Source organism: Arachis hypogaea, chromosome 3 (genome assembly GCF_003086295.3).
Source record: "Arachis hypogaea cultivar Tifrunner chromosome 3, arahy.Tifrunner.gnm2.J5K5, whole genome shotgun sequence".
Lineage (NCBI taxonomy): Eukaryota > Viridiplantae > Streptophyta > Magnoliopsida > Fabales > Fabaceae > Arachis > Arachis hypogaea.
This window is the reverse complement of record NC_092038.1, coordinates 16,067,388-16,085,589: the sequence shown is the minus strand read 5'-3', so window position 1 is coordinate 16,085,589 and position 18,202 is coordinate 16,067,388.

Genomic DNA, 18,202 nt, shown 5'->3' with positions numbered 1-18,202 from the left:
CATCCCAGTCTAGACCGGTCTAGTAGTCATAAATTTCTAACTAACATTCAAAATTCAAATAATTTTCTTATCTTAGCCCACAAGATAAGATAAGATAATAATTACAAACTATATAAAGAAGTCAGGAACTCCCCTAGGTATATTACATATTCTTATTTTTGACCTATACCTCTTAGATCCATTTTGATTTGAGCGTCGGAGTGTCTTTCCAGGTATCACTCCCGCTGCTCCAGGAGTTCGACCCAGTTACCATCAAGGACAAACAAATCTCTAATCCTCCTCTCAACCCGTACCAGCGAAGTTCTGTATATTGGCACCGTATGTGGGGATCTGTCAAATCTTGGTGGCATGCCAGAAGAACTCGAGGAGAGGTCCTCAAGCCATCACCACGAGCCAAACCCATGAAACCTGACAAACTAGACCCGCAGAAGGATATCCAGCACCGTGCAAGTCTGGCTAACCCCTGACAGACAGCAACCACGAGAGAATGACCGCCAACCCGACGAAGCCAGAAGGCCGATGGCCTAGGAGAAAAGGCGATCCGAATGATTCAGGAGCTCTACCAAAGGGTGCAATCCCTATAAGGCTAAGTAGCTTCCAAAGAGTGCTACCACCCAGAGCACGCAAGCCAAGCAACCTCTAGGAGTCCCTTACAGCGAGAAACCAAGAACGAGAGATCGCTTAGCCGACGTCACGGTAGATGCCAGGACCGTAGCTTTTCCTAGGAGCCCGAGGGCGAGCGCTATGATGACGAACAGAGACACCAAAGAAACTCTAAATGGAGAAAGAACAGACATGTGATAATAGGAGCTACCCCATTCACTGAGAGAATCCTAAGAGCTAAGTTACCAAAAGGCTTCGACAAGCCGACTGATATGAAGTATGACGATACCAAAGACCCGTAGGAACACCTAATGACCTTTGAGGCTAGGATGAACCTAGAAGGAGTTGCCAATGCAGTTCAATGTAGGTCCTTTCCGGTAACCCTAGCCGGCCCAGCAATCAAGTAGTTCAACACCCTCCTGAATGGCTTGTAGCCAGTTTTGACGACATATTCTGACAGTTCATGGCACAATTCACCACTACGATTGCGAAAGTAAAACACCTGATCGTCCTGCTCGAAGTCACACAATGATATGACAAACCCAGAAGGAAGTACCTAGACCGATTCAACAACGAATGTCTAACAGTTGACAGGCTTATGGACTTAGTGGCTAGCCCATGTCTGACCAACGGGTTAATGACAAGGACTACCAAAAATACCTCACAACCAAGCCGGACTGGATAATGCATGAAATTCAGAACAAAGCAAGGGATTACATACGACAAAGAGGTAAGACAAGTCGTGGCAGCCAATAAACGGCACCACAGAAACACGACACCACGAAACAACCAGTCATCCAAAGAGACCCCAAAATATCATTTCAAATCCGCCGCCCCCAACCGACCACCCATATAGCAGAACATCCCCTCGAAGTCCCAACAACTGAAGGAGCGAACATGCGACAACAAAATCCTGTACTGTGACTATTGGTGCACAAAATTGCAATCACACTTTTGCAATTCCGCACAACTAACCAGCAAGTGCACTGGGTCGTCCAAGTAATACCTTACGTGAGTAAGGGTCGATCCCACGGAGATTGTCGGCTTGAAGCAAGCTATGGTTATCTTGTAACTCTTAGTCAGGATATCAATAATTCTCAGGTTTAATTGTGATGAGTAAAAAACATGAAATAAATACTTGTTTTGCAGTAATGGAGAACAGGCTGAGGTTTTGGAGATGCTCTATCTTCTGAATCTCTGCTTTCCTACTGTCTTCTTCTTCAAGCACGCAAGGCCCCTTCAATGGCAAGCTGTATGTAGGGTTTCACCATTGTCAATGGCTACTTCCCATCCTCTCAGTGAAAATGTTCAACGCGCTCTGTCACAGCACGACTATTCATCTGTCGGTTCTCAATCAGGTCGGAATAGAATCCAGTGATTCTTTTGTGTCTGTCACTAAGGCCCAGCCTTCAGGAGTTTGAAGCTTGTCATAGTCATTCAATCCTTGAATCCTACTCAGAATACCACAGACAAGGTTTAGACCTTTCGGATTCTTTTGAATGCCGCCATCAATTCTAGCTTATACCACGAAGATTCTGATTAAAGAATCCAAGAGATATCTACTCAATCTAAGGTAGAACGGAGGTGGTTGTCAGGCACACGTTCATAGGTAAGAATGATGATGAGTGTCACGGATCATCACATTCATCAAGTTTAGGAACAAGTGATATCTTAGAATAGAAGCAAGTGTGATTGAATGAAAAACAGTAGTAATTGCATTAATCCATCAAGACACAGCAGAGCTCCTCACCCCCAACGATGGGGTTTAGAGACTCATGCCGTAGAAGATACAATAAGAAACGTGTAATGTGTCATGAAGTCCAGATACAATGTCAAAAGGTCCTATTAATAGTGAACTAGTAACCTAGGGTATACAGAAATGAGTAAATGACGTAAAAATCTACTTCCGGGGTCCACTTGGTGTGTGCTTGGGCTGAGCATTGAAGCTTTCATGTGTAGAGACTTTTTCTGGAGTTAAACGCCAGCTTTTGTTCCAGTTTGGGCGTTTAACTCCAATTTTTGTGCCAGTTCCGGCGTTAAACGCCAGAAATTCTGAAGCTGATTTGCAACGCCAGTTTGGGCCTTCAAATCTCGGGCAAAGTATAAACTATTATACATTGCTGGAAAGCTACTTTCCAAAGCAATTAAAAGCGCGCCAATTGGGCTTCTATAGCTCCAGAAAATCTACTTCGAGTGCAGGGAGGTCAGAATCCAACAGCATCTGCAGTCCTTTTCAGCCTCTGAATCAGATTTTTGCTCAGGTCCCTCAATTTCAGCCAGAAAATACCTGAAATCACAGAAAAAACACAAACTCATAGTAAAGCCCAGAAAAGTGAATTTTAACTAAAAACTAATAAAAACATGCTAAAAACTAACTAAAATATACTGAAAACATACTAAAAACAATGCCAAAAAGCGTATAAATTATCTGCTCATCACAACACCAAACTTAAATTGTTGCTTGTCCCCAACAACTGAAAATCAAAATAGAATAAAAAGAAGAGAATATATTATAGACTCCAAAATATCAAAGAAACTTAGCTCCAATTAGATGAGCGGGACTAGTAGCTTTTTGCTTCTGAACAGTTTTGGCATCTCACTTTATCCTTTGAAGTTTAGAATGATTGGCATCTATAGGAACTCAGAACTCAGATAGTGTTATTGATTCTCCTAGTTAAGTATGATGATTCTTGAACATAGCTACTTTATGAGTCTTGGCTATGGCCCAAAGCACTCTGTCTTCCAGTATTACCACCAGATACATACATGCCACAGACACATGACTGTGTGAACCTTTTCAGATTGTGACTCAGCTTTACTAGAGTCCCCAATCAGAGGTGTCCAGGGTTCTTAAGCACACTCTTTTTGCCTTGGATCTCTTTAAAAAAAAATTTTGACTGCTTTTTCTTGCTTCAAGAATCAATTTGATGATTTTTTAGATCCTCAATAACATTTCTCCTTTTCCATTATTCTTTCAAGAGCCAACAAGTTTAACATTCTTTAATCAACAAATTCAAAAGACATATGCACTGTTCAAGCATTCATTCAGAAAACAAAAATTATTGTCACCACATCAAACTAATTCAACTAGTTTCAGAGATGAATTCGAAATCCTGTACTTCTTGTTCTTTTGTGATTAAAGCATTTTTTATTTAAGAGAGGTGATGGATTCATAGGACATTTATAGCTTTAAGACATGAACCTTAAATTTTATTAATCATGAATTAAGAACAAGACTCAAAAATAGATATAAGATAAGACTAATAGTACTAGAAATCAAAATTTTAAATGACTCTAAAATAGACTCTTAATAATAGAGATTATCACAGAGTTAGGACTCAACAACCTTGATCTTGAGAAGTGGATGCTCCCTCAACTTGTGGGGTATTTGACCCTTCAAGGGAGAGCTTCTGGCGCTTCAGCTCCTGTAGCTCACGCCCCTTCTTCTCTTGTTCCTTCAGCAATTTGCAGAGCATGCAGTTTTGATTCTGCTGTTCTTCCTTAATTTGTTTCATAACTTCTTGCAGCTTGGCCACAGATGCTTCTAGGCAAGTCCAGTAGTCAATTTCAGGAAGTTCAGGGAGGAACTCCTGCGCCCTCCTTTTGATAGAGTTATCTTGCATTTGTCCTTCCATTGACTTCTTGGTGATTGGGTGCTCAATTGGGATAAATTCATCTACTCCCATCCTCACCCCAGCATCTTTACATAGCAAAGAGATTAAGCTTGGGTAAGCCAGTTTCGCTTCAGTGGAGTTCTTGTTTGTAATTGTGTAAATCTCACAAGCAATCAGATGATGAATCTTCACTTCTTTTCCCAGCATAATGCAATGAATCATCACTGCTCTCTTGATAGTAACCTCAGAACGGTTACTAGTGGGCAAGATATAACGCCCTATGAAGTCCAACCAGCCTCTTGCAACTGGTTTGAGATCTCCCCTTTTGAGTTGGTTTGGGACACCTTTTGAATTGGTCATCCACTTGGTTCCAGGGAGGCATATGTCCTCTAGAACTTGATCCAACCCCTTATCTACTCTCACCATTCTCCTATTAAAGGATTCAGGATCATCTTGTAGTTGAGGCAATTTGAAGACCTCTCTTATTTTGTCCAGATGGAAGTAAATAATTCTCCCTCTGACCATGGTTCTATAGGTATGAAAAGCAGTTCAGTCATTCTCTGCTTATCTGTCAGCCACAAATTTGAGTAGAATTCCTGAACCATGTTTCTTCCAACCTTTGTCTCAGGGTTGGTTAGAACTTCCCATCCTCTGTTTCAAATTTGCTCTTGGATCTCTGGATATTCATCTTTTTTCAGATCAAATTTAACTTCCGAGATCACTGACCTTAGACCCATTATTTTGTGGAAATGGTCTGCATGTTCTTTGGTTAAGAACCTCTCTTGACTCCAAAGATCCTTTGGAGCATTCTCTTTCTTACCTCTAGAATTGGTTTGTTTTCCTTTGAGAGCCATGATCTTGATGAGCCTTAGCTTAGTGATCACAGAAAAACACACCAAACTTAGAGTGTTGCTTGTCCTCAAGCAAAAGAAAAGAAAGAGGAGAGAGAGGAGGAGAGCAAATTCGAATGGTGGGGAAGGAGGGGTGGCCGAACGAATATTTATAAGGGAGGGGGGAGATATTTCGAAAATTTTGAAGGAGATTTGAGAAGATATGGAAAGAATTTGAGAGATATTTGAGTTTTTGAAGAAGATTTGGAAAGGATTTGAAAGAGATTTGAAGAATGATTTTAATTTTGAAAATTTGAAGGTGAATGATGAAAGTTTGGAATGTGTTTATGTAGAAAATTATGGATCAAAACAGGAAAGTTTGAAAAAATTTGAAGTGGAAAGCAAAATCGCTGTCCCCCACCTATCTGGCGTTAAACGCCCAGAATGGTATCCATTATGGCGTTTAACGCCCAAATGTTGGCCATTATGGGCGTTTAACGCCCAGCCAGGTACCCTGGCTGGCGTTAAACGCCAGAAACCCCTTCATCACTAGGTGTTTTGCTAAACGCCCAGGATGCTGCACACCTAGCGTTAAACGCCCAGAATGGTGCCCATTCTGGCGTTTAACGCCCAAAATGGTACCTTTACTGGCGTTAAACACCCAGAATGGTGCCCATTCTGGCGTTTAACGCCCAGAGTACCCCTTACTAGCATTTTTTCACCAGCAAGCTCCTTTTCTCTGCTTTTTGCACTGAATCCTTCTGTAACTCTGTGAATTCCTTCAATTTTGATGATCGCCCTTTGAGAATATGTATCAAATTTTTATTAAACAAAACAGATAACCTGCTAATGACTAGGTTGCCTCCTAGCAAGCGCTTCTTTACTGTCTTTAGCTGGACCTTTACTGAGATTCATTTAAGCCTCAGTTTTAAGCATTCTTGCTTAAAATTGCTTTCAAGATAATGTTTGATCCTCTGTCCATTAACAATGAACTTTTTATCAGAATCAATATCCTGAAGCTCAACATATCCATATGGTGACACTCTTGTAATCACATACGGACCGCTCCACCGAGATTTAAGTTTTTCTGGGAATAGTCTGAGCCTGGAGTTGAAGAGCAGAACTTTTTGTCCTGGCTCAAAGACTCTGGATGACAACTTCTTGTCATGCCACTTCTTTGCCTTTTCCTTATAAATTTTTGCATTTTCAAAGGCACTGAGTCTAAATTCATCTAGCTCATTTAGCTGGAGTAATCTTTTTTCACCAGCTAACTTAGCATCTAGGTTTAGGAATCTGGTTGCCCAATAGGCTTTATGTTCCAGTTCCACGGACAGATGACAGGCCTTGCCATACACAAGTTGGTATGGAGAGGTTCCTATAGGAGTCTTGAATGCTGTTCTGTATGCCCATAGAGCATCATCCAAGCTCTTTGCCCAATCCTTTCTACGGGCAATTACAGTCCATTCTAGGATTCTTTTTAGCTCTCTGTTAGAGACTTCAGCTTACCCATTTGTCTGTGGATGATACGGAGTTGCTACTTTGTGGCTAATTCCATATCGGACCATAGCAGAGTACAGCTGTTTATTGCAGAAATGAGTGCCCCCATCACTGATTAGTACTTTGGGAACACCAAACCTGCTGAAGATGTGTTTCTAGAGGAATTTCAGCACGGTCTTAGTATCATTAGTGGGTGTAGCAATTGCTTCTACCCATTTAGATACATAGTCCACTGCCACCAGAATGTAAGTATTTGAGTATGATGGTGGGAACGGACCCATGAAGTCAATACCCCATACATCAAACAATTCAATCTCCAAGATCCCTTGTTGAGGCATGGTATACCCATGAGGCAAGTTACCAGCTCTTTGCCAACTGTCACAGTTACGCACAAACTCTCGGGCATCTCTATAGAGAGTAGGCCAATAGAAGCCACATTGGAGGACCTTAGTGGCTGTTCGCTCACTTCCGAAATATCCCCCATACTGTGATCCATGGCAATGCCACATGATCTTTTGTGCTTCCTCTCTAGGTACACATCTGCAGATCATTCCGTCTGCACATCTCTTAAAGAGATATGGTTCATCCCATAGGTAGTACTTGGCATCTGAAATTAATTTCTTTCTTTGCACCCTGCTGTACTCCTGGGGTATGAACCTCACAGCTTTATAATTTGCAATGTCTGCAAACCATGGAGCTTCCTAAATGGCAAAGAGTTGCGCATCTGGAAATGTCTCAGAAATCTCAGTAGAAGAGAGGGACGCCCCAGCTACTGGTTCTATTCGGGACAGATGATCAGCCACTTAGTTCTCTGTCCCTTTTCTATCTCTTATTTCTATATCAAACTCTTGCAGAAGCAGCACCCACCTTATGAGCCTGGGTTTTGAATCCTGCTTTGTGAGTAAGTATTTAAGAGCAGCATGGTCAGTGTACACAATCACTTTTGATCATACTAAATAGGATCTAAACTTGTCAATGGCATAGACCACTATAACTAACTCTTTTTCTGTGGTTGTGTAATTCTTCTGTGCATCATTTAGAACACGGCTAGCATAATAAATGATGTGCAGAAGCTTGTTATGCCTCTGTCCCAACACTGCACCAATGGCATGGTCACTGGCATCACACATTAGTTCGAATGGCAATGTCCAGTCTGGTGCAGAGATGACTGGTGCTGTGACCAGCTTGGCTTTCAGGGTCTCAAACGCTTGCAGACACTGTGTGTCAAACACAAATGGTGTGTCAGCGGCTAGCAGGTTGCTTAGAGATTTTGCAATTTTTGAAAAATCCTTTATAAACCTTTTGTAGAATCCTGCATGCCCCAGAAAGCTTCTGATTGCCTTAACATTGGCAAGTGGTGGTATTTTTTCAATTACCTCTACCTTTGCTTGATCCACCTCTATTCCCTTGCTTGAAATTTTGTGCCCAAGGACAATTCCTTCAGTCACCATAAAGTGATATTTCTCCCAGTTTAAGACCAGGTTAGTCTCTTGGCACCTTTTCAGGACAAGTGTTAGATGGTTAAGACAGGAGCTGAATGAGTCTCCATATACTGAGAAGTCATCCATGAAGACTTCCAGGAACTTCTCCACCATATCAGAGAAGATTGATAGCATGCATCTCTGAAAAGTTGCAGGTGCATTACACAGACCAAAAGGCATTCTTCTGTAGGCAAACACGCCAGAAGGGCAAGTGAATGCTGTTTTCTCTTGGTCCTGAGGATCTACTGCAATTTGGTTGTAACCTGAATAGCCATCCAAAAAGCAGTAATAATCATGACCAGCTAGTCTTTCTAGCATTTGGTCTATGAATGGTAAAGGAAAATGATCCTTTCTGGTGGCTGTATTGAGCCTTCTGTAATCAATACACATACGCCACCCTGTAACTGTTCTTGTAGGAACCAGTTCATTCTTTTCATTATGAACCACTGTCATGCCTCCCTTCTTGGGGACAATTTGGACAGGGCTCACCCAGGGGCTATTAGAAATAGGATAAATAATCTCAGCCTCTAGTAATTTAGTGACCTCTTTCTGCACCACCTCCTTCATGGCAGGATTTAGCCGCCTTTGTGGTTGAACCACTGGTTTGGCATCATCCTCCAATAGGATCTTGTGCATGTATCTTGCTGGGCTAATGCCCTTAAGATCACTTATGGACCATCCAAGAGCTGTCTTGTGTGTCCTTAGCACTTGAATTAGTGCTTCCTCTTCCTGTGAATTTAAAGCAGAGCTTATGATCACTGGAAAAGTGTCACCCTCTCCCAGAAATGCATATTTCAGGGATGGTGGTAGTGGTTTGAGCTCAGGTTTGGGAGGCTTATCCTCTTCCTGAGGAATTTTCAAAAATTCTTTTATTTCCTCTGGTTCCTCCTGATTAGGCTGAACATCCTTGAAGATGTTCTCTAGCTCTGATTCTAGACTTTCAGCCATATTGATCTCTTCCACCAAAGAGTCAATAATATCAGTGCTCATGCAGTCATTTGATGTGTCTGGATACTGCATAGCTTTGACAGCATTCAACTTGAACTCATCCTCATTGACTCTCAGGGTTATTTCCCCTTTTTGTACATCAATAAGAGTTCGTCCAGTTGCTAGGAAAGGTCTTCCTAGAATGAGAGTTGCACTCTTGTGCTCCTCTATTTTCAACACTACAAAGTCAGTTGGAAAGGCGAATGGCCCAACCTTGACAATCATGTCCTCAATTATGCCTGATGGATATTTAATGGAGCCATCAGCAAGTTGGAGACATATCCGGGTTGGTTTGACTTCTTCAGTCAACCCAAGCTTTCTGATAGTGGATGCAGGTATTATATTGATACTTGCTCCAAGGTCACATAGAGCTGTCTTGGTGCAAGCACCTTCTAATGTGCATGGTATCATAAAGCTTCCTGGATCTTGAAGCTTTTCTGGTAAGCTTTTCAGAATGACTGCACTGCATTCTTCAATGAAAAATACTTTTTCAGTTTCTCTCCAATCCTTCTTATGACTTAAGATCTCTTTCATGAACTTAGCATAAGAAGGTATTTGCTCAAGTGCCTCTACAAACGGAATCTTTATTTCAAGAGTCCTTAGATAGTCTGCAAAGCGGGCAAATTGCTTATCCTGTTCCGCTTGGCAGAGTTTCTGAGGATAAGGCATCTTGACTTTATATTCTTCAACCTTAGTTGCTGTAGGTTTATTCCTTACAGAGGTGGTTGGAGAAGCCTTTTTAGAGGGGTTACTATCAGCACTCTCAGGTGTCTGATTTCTTATTGGCGTTTGAACGCCAGGATTGGGTGAGGAATGGGCGTTTAACGCCAACTTTTCTTCCAAACGCCAGAATTGGGCAAGGAATGGGTGTTTAACGCCAACCTTTCCCCCCTTTTTGGCGTTTGAACGCCAGGAGTATTCTTCTCTGGGCTCTTACTGTCCTCAGAGGGATTTTGGACAGTGGTTTAGTTATCCTCTGTCAGTTGTTTCTTTCCTGGCTTTTTGCCACTTTGAGCAGTGCTATTCAATGTCTTTCCACTCCTCCGTTGAACTGTTTGGCATTCTTCTGTTATCTGTTTAGATAAATGCTGTTTTGTTTGATTCAACTGTGATTCTATATTCTTGTTAGCAATTTTGGTTTCTTGGAGCATCTCTTTTAATTTTGCTAACTGTCTTGTCATCAGGAGTAATTGCTGATTAAGCTCAACAATTTGTTCTTGAGGATTAGGATCAGTAGTTACTGCCATAGCTTCTTCTTTTGTAGAGGACTCACTACTGGAGTATAGATGTTGATTTCTAGCAACAGTATCTATGAGCTCTTGAGCCTCTTCAATCGTCTTCCTCATATGTATAGATCCACCAGCTGAGTGGTCTAGAGACATCTGAGCTTTTTCTGTAAGCCCATAGTAGAAGATGTCTAACTGTACCCACTCTAAAAACATTTCAGAGGGGCATTTTCTCAGCATACATCTGTACCTCTCCCAGGTATTATAAAGGGATTCATTATCCTCTTGTTTAAATCCTTGGATGTCCAGCCTTAGCTGTGTCATCCTTTTCGGAGGGTAGAATTGATTCAGGAATTTATCTGATAATTGTCTCCATGTCTTTATGCTTGCTGTAGGTTGGTTATTCAACCACCTCTTAGCTTGATCTTTTATAGCAAATGGAAACAGTAATAGTCTGTAGACATCCTGATCCACCTCTTTATCACGTACTGTGTCAGCAATTTGTAAGAATTGTGCCAGAAACTCAGTAGGTTCTTCCTGTGGAAGACCAGAATACTGGAAATTTTGCTGCACCATGATAATGAGTTGAGGATTTAGCTCAAAGCTGCTTGCTTTAATGGGAGGTATACAGATGCTACTCCCATATGCAGCTGTAATGGGGTTAGCATATGACCCCAGAGTCCTTCTGGATTGCTCAATTCCACTTAGGTCCATGATGGAGAAAGGGAAATGATATGGATTCACAAGTAAAGTATAAAATATATATTTTTTTGTTTTTTTTTATTTGACCGAAAATAATAAAATAAAACAAATGGAAAATAAAATCAAATTTCAAAAACTAAAAGAAAATAAGATCAAAGCAAATTGAAAACTAAATCAATTAATTAATTAAAAAGATTTTGGAATTAGCAATTAAAAAGATATGATTGAAAATTATTTTGAAAAAGATTTGATTTTTGAAATGAGGAAAGAGAAAAATAACAAAATGACACCAAACTTAAAATTTTTAGAAAATCAAACACAAATTTTCAAAAATTTAAAGGAAAACACAAAGAAGACACCAAACTTAGAATTTTTAAGGAACAAGAAAGGACTAAGAACATGCAAATTCGAAAAATTAAAAGAAAACAAAAGCATGCAATTGACACCAAACTTAAAATATGAAACTAAACTCAAATAAAAAACTCTAAACCAACAAAAATAAAACAGTCCTAATATAAGCGACAAGATAAACCGTCAGTTGTCCAAACTCGAACAATCTCCGGCAACGGCGCCAAAAACTTGGTGCACGAAATTGCAATCACACGTTTTCAATTCCGCACAACTAACCAGTAAGTGCACTGGGTCGTCCAAGTAATACCTTACGTGAGTAAGGGTCGATCCCACGGAGATTGTCGGCTTGAAGCAAGCTATGGTTATCTTGTAACTCTTAGTTAGGATATCAATAATTCTCAGATTTAATTGTGATGAGTAAAAGAACATGAAATAAATACTTGTTTTGCAGTAATGGAGAACAGGCTGAGGTTTTGGAGATGCTCTATCTTCTGAATCTCTACTTTCCTACTGTCTTCTTCTTCAAGCACGCAAGGCCCCTTCCATGGCAAGTTGTATGTAGGGTTTCACCGTTGTCAATGGCTACCTCCCATCCTCTTAGTAAAAATTTTCAACGTGCTCTGTCACAGCACGGCTATTCATCTGTTGGTTCTCAATCAGGTCGGAATAGAATCCAATGATTCTTTTGCATCTGTCACTAACGCCCAGCCTTCAGGAGTTTGAAGCTCGTCACAGTCATTCAATCCTTGAATCCTACTCAGAATACCACAGACAAGGTTTAGACCTTCCGAATTCTCTTGAATGCCGCCATCAGTTCTAGCTTATACCACGAAGATTCTGATTAAAGAATCCAAGAGATATCTACTCAATCTAAGGTAGAACGGAGGTGGTTGTCAGGCACACGTTCATAGGTAAGAATGATGATGAGTGTCACGGATCATCACATTCATCAAGTTTAGGAACAAGTGATATCTTAGAATAGAAGCAAGCGTGATTGAATGAAAAATAGTAGTAATTGCATTAATCCATCAAGACACAACAGAGCTCCTCACCCCTAACCATGGGGTTTAGAGACTCATGCCGTAGAAGATACAATAAGAAACGTGTAATGTGTCATGAAGTCCAGATACAATGTCAAAAGGTCCTATTAATAGTGAACTAGTAACCTAGGGTATACAGAAATGAGTAAATGACGTAAAAATCCACTTCCGGGGTCCACTTGGTGTGTGCTTGGGCTGAGCATTGAAGCTTTCATGTGTAGAGACATTTTCTAGAGTTAAACACCAGCTTTTGTGCCAGTTTGGGCGTTTAACTCCAATTTTTGTGCCAGTTCCGGCGTTAAACGCCGGAAATTCTGAAGCTGATTTGCAATGCCAGTTTGGACCACCAAATCTCGGGCAAAGTATGAACTATTATACATTGATGGAAAGCCCAAGATGTCTACTTTCCAACGCAATTGAGAGCGTGCCAATTGGGCTTCTGTAGCTCCAGAAAATCTACTTCGAGTGCAGGGAGGTCAGAATCCAATAGCATCTGCAGTCCTTTTCAGCCTCTGAATCAGATTTTTGCTCAGGTCCCTCAATTTCAGCCAGAAAATACCTGAAATCACAGAAAAATACACAAACTCATAGTAAAGCCTAGAAAAGTTAATTTTAACTAAAAACTAATAAAAACATGCTAAAAACTAACTAAAATATACTGAAAACATACTAAAAACAATGCCAAAAAGCGTATAAATTATCCGCTCATCAACTATCATAGAGGATATGGACATAAGACCCAAGATTGTTTCAATTTCAAAGATGCTCTCAAAAAAGCCATCCGATACAGGAGTTTGCCAAAATTATTCGAGAGCCCAGAAAAGTCGAACAGGAGAGATCACTCAAGCGGGAGGGGCACAATCTTAGAATGGTGAGTCCGACGCACCAAGAGAACCTGAAAACTAACCCGACGATTGTGGTGAATGTCATCATCAAGAAGGATGTGCAGAAAAAATCCAAGTTAGCACTAAAAAAGGACCTCCGGGTGTTATCCATAAAAAATGAAAAAGAACACCCCTTCTTCCGACAACGATCACGTTTTTTCCCGACAATTTATTGAACCACACTTCGGCGGAAGATGCCCCTTTCGTCATATCCACTATAGTTGGGATTGATTTGGTAAAAAGTATTTTCGTAGGCACCGAGGCCGACTCCAACATCCTTTTCAGGGGAGCTTTCGACAAATTAAGATTCTGAAACGAGAACCTACAGAGTCACCACAATGGAATGACCGGATTCGAAGACAACTTTCGCAAACTAGATGGTTCCATCGTACTACCGATCACCATCGAAAACGGAAACCAAAAGAAGACCATCCTCTCTGAGTTTGTAGTCCTAAAGGACTCCATGGCCTACAACATCATCCTAGGGAGGAAAACAATAAACAATCTCTCCGCTGCCATATTTTCCAAGGTCCTAATTATGAAATTTCAAATTGATAATGGAACCATAGGAATAGTGTACGGCGACCGCGAAGTTACAATAGAATGCAACAATGGCAGTTTAGCCCTCTGGAAGCGATCCCTAGACATGACGGGAATCTTCCTAGCTGAATAGAGTTGATACTTGCAGAAAATAAAATGGCGGGAAAGTAAATGACTGAAAGTAAATTGCAGAATTGTAATTGGGAATGGGGGAATTGCTCATAAAAGTAAATTGCAGAAATTAAAGAGAATGGGTAAGATCAGAAATGGGGAGTTCATTGGGCTCAGGAGATGTTGCATTCTCCGGATCAATTTCATTCTCATCTCTTCCTCAATCAATGCACTCATTGATCTCCTTGGCAATCTTAAGTGATTGAACAACAATTTCTTGTGGTTCAATCTCTCAAATCTTGATCAATAGCCAATTCCTTGGTCAATTGCTCATGAGAAGAGATGAAGTATGGTCACTGATTATACCACATGCATTTCCCAAATCAAGTGTTGAGAGGGTTATAGCCACATACCCATCCACACCCAATGTGGTCCAGCACGAGAAGGCATTTCTAGCTGATCTCTTCATTCCTCTTTCAAGGTTCCGAAGAGATCCAAGTTTGAATAGCTTCTTTTCCAAGATAACTATCCAATTGGATGAAGATCGAAAGCTTTCAAGTAAAATCAAGAGGAAAGATAGAAGAAGAATAATGAAAACTAGTATTGATCCATCAAATTACAACAGAGCTCCCTAACCCAATAAAAGGGGTTTAGTTGTTCATAGCTCTAGAAATCAAAATCAAAGATGGAGAATACATGATAAAGCTAGAAGTGCAGAGAAAGTAAAATACAAAGAGTAGTTCTATTTCCTAGCTCTCCGTCCGTCTCCTAAACAATTCAAAGCTACTCCTATATATACTATTCTTCTCAGCTTCTAGTTGGCTCTTCAAGTCTTGGGCCTTTGGGTCTTGAGTTTGAAGCAGTTCCTTTCTTCATTTGGGCTTGGCTTTACTTGCAGAGAGAAAGTGTGAAGTGGGTAGAGACTTTAGCTCAAGATGTCAGGGGTGTTTAACATTTAGCGAAAGTATAAGTTCGAGAACGTTAGTGACAATTAACATTGTCACTAACGTTCCAATGCACCCCTTAGCCTCACGTTAAAATCCACGTTAACTAGGTTAACGTGGCTTTTGCCAACCTTCGAGAACGTTAGTGACACTCAACATTGTCACTAACGTTCTAGTGTGCCCCTTCTTGCTTTACGTTAAAGCCCATGTTAACTAAGTTAACGTGGCTTCTAACGTGGCTTTTGCCAACCTTCGAGAATGTTAGTGACACTCAACATTGTCACTAACGTTCCAATGTGCCCATAGGTCACACGTTAGAGTCCACGTTAACTAGGTTAACGTGGCTTCTAACGTGGCCACTCTTAGCCATCCCAACGTTAGTGACAATGTTGAGTGTCACTAACGTTGGCCCATCCTTCATTCCTCATCGTTAGCTTCCACGTTAACCAAGTTAACGGGGAAGTTAACGTGGCTCTTGGGGGTTGTGTGGTTGCTTCAACGTTAGTGACAATGTTGAGTGTCACTAACGTTGTCGACAACTCTTCATCTCTTACGTTAGCTCCCACGTTAACCAAGTTAACGTGGGAGTTAACGTGGTACTTTGCACCTTAGGCCAACGTTAGTGACAATGTTGAGTGTCACTAACGTTGGCTTCTCTTCCCCCTTTAACGTTAAAGGCCACGTTAACTAGGTTAACGTGGCTCCTAACGTGGCCATTTGTGAGCAATTGCCAACATTAGTGACAATGTTAAGTGTCACTAACGTTGGCTCAACTTCTCTTCTCCACGTTAGAGTTCACGTTAACTTAGTTAACGTGACTCCTTAACGTGGCATTGATGGCTTTTGAGAGTGTTATTGGCAATCACTTTTCTCCTTAGCCTTGCAAGTTACTCCCATTCTTTGCTTCCTTTGTCCTGAAATCAAGCAATAAATTGCATCAAAGTTCTAATCCAAGTCATGGGGGATGCAATATCAATTTTGTCATTAAAATCATGTAAAATCCTCATGAAATCATGTAAAACGCACAATGCATGCTTGAATCAGGATGTAAATGATTTTCTACCCAAAACTAGCTTATTTCCTAAGAAAATGCAATGAAACTACCTAAAAACAGTAACGAAAAGGTCAGTGAAACTGGCCAAAATGCCCTGGCATCACAACACCAAACTTAAAGCTTGCTTGTCCCTAAGCAAGTACTGGAACAAGAGAATGATGAATGTAATCTCCAGAGAAATGAGTCATTCTTGTGGAAGTCATATTACTGATTTTATGGTGGTTTCATGCATAGCAACTTAGGTTCATTCCACTGCTGGCTTTCAGACCTTTATCATCTCCTAACATTCTCACTTTGTTATATCCCATGAGACCTTTATTTATTGATCCTTTTATTGTTATTTCAAGGGTTGTTTGTGTTCTTCAGGCTAAGTGCTCTGTAAGGGGGCAACTCTTTAAGATAAGCTTTCAGCCAACACTCCCGAACCAGTTGGTTCAAGGTGCTAGGTATTGAAACACCCCTAAGGACTTACTCCCTCAAGTCTCTCCCCCATACATACACACCACAGGCATCTGGTTCATTTATTTTCTTCCTTGAGACCTTGGTGTCCAGTACCTCTTTGGGTTACTAAGTGTTCTGTAGTGAGGGTTACTCTTGATAGTGGATTTTCAGCTGATAATCCCGGGTTAGTTAACCCAAGTTACCAAGTGATAAAGCACCCCTAAGAGCTTATTCATCCAAGTAGATCCCCCACACAGGAGCACCATAGACACATGTCTTAAGGTAAACCATTGGTGCCTAGCCGTATTGCTTATTCTTTGTCTTTTGTTTTTTTTTTTTTACTTCCATTGTTCTTTCCCTTTTCTCTTATTAGGATCTTGTTGTTATCTTGGTCTCATGGGTATATCAAAAGTAAAGTATTCAGGATAGATAGTTGTCATCCTAACCTTGTGGTTGAACCAACTTAGCTAACTTATGATTACCCCCCAAAGATTCATGAATACACTTCCACATTATGGGCTCCACTCTGGTCTTTTAGAAACATAAACACTCATTCTCTTTTCATTTGATTTAAAAGACAATCATACAAGTAAGTAAATGAAAGATGCAGTGACACTCCAACCAGAATCATAAACCATTTTCAATCAAAAGCTTAAAAGACAAAATTAAAAAGTGCTTAAGCTAATATAGAAGCATGTTCTATTTCATACAAGATCTTCCTTATTCAAGCATAGAGAAAAGATGGAGTAAAGAAGGAACTCCACCACCTTTTACTTTTGTGGCTGTCCATGTTCTTTTTCTTGTTCTCCTTGCGTGCTCGAACTTCCATTTCCTTTGCTTCTTCCAATCAACTTCTTCCAAAACCCACCATCTTCCATCTTCTTCTTGAGTGTTTTCTTTTGCTGTTTCACCTTCCTTTCTTCTTGATCTACAAAATCTTTTTGGACCTCATCATATGTGGGGATGGCATAGTATAGATGATGCAAATTACTAGACATGTAGTTCAACCTGGCTTGAGTATTTACGTTGAACTCATCCCTATGAAATTGCCTCCCTTCATTAAGCACATTGAACTCATTGAATGCTTTCATCTGAGCCACTGTTCTTTGATTGAGTTCTTGCAAGTGCTTCTCTTGACGTTCTTGCCTCTCAGTGACTTGGTGGATGGCTTGAGTGAGCTGTGAGTATTGCTCCTATTGCTGCTCCATGTGCTGTTTCTACCACTGTTCTTGTTGTCTCATCCAGTTAGATTGAATGTTCAGTATTTGCTCTTGTCCCTCCATCTGTCTCATCCCCAGATCTTCAATGGCTCTTAGAAGATGATTCATATTCAAGTTGGTTGGATCATGCTGTTCTTCTTGTTGATCTTCTTCCTGATGAGCTTCTTCTTGAGGAGTTACTTCTCTTGGTCTTCGTCCTCCTATGTGAGGTCTTCTCTGTTGTTGAGCTGCTGTGGTATATACCAGTCGCTGAACTATCATTGGCCTCCCAGGGTTTACCCAATCCGGATTACCATCCTCGAAAACTACCTTGGCCTTTTTGCACAATCGGAGAATGGTGCTAGGATACCACAGTCTGGCCCCTGATTCAAGCTTCTCAGCTGAATCTAAAATCCCCTCAGCTATGAGTTCATGCGCATTGATTTCTCCACCTTGCACTAGGCAATGTACCATAGTTGCTCTGTTAATATTTACTTCTAAATTATTCGCAGCTGGGAGGATGAACCTTCTCACAAGTTCAAACCACCCTTTTGCTTCCGGGCTAAGATCTCCCCTCTTGATGAACCGTGGTCTCCCATCTCCATACCTTTCCCAATCAGCTGCTATAACACAGATGTCAGTAACGATCTCAGTGAGCTCATCATTGTCTTGGCTTCTACTTATCCTTGCATGATAGC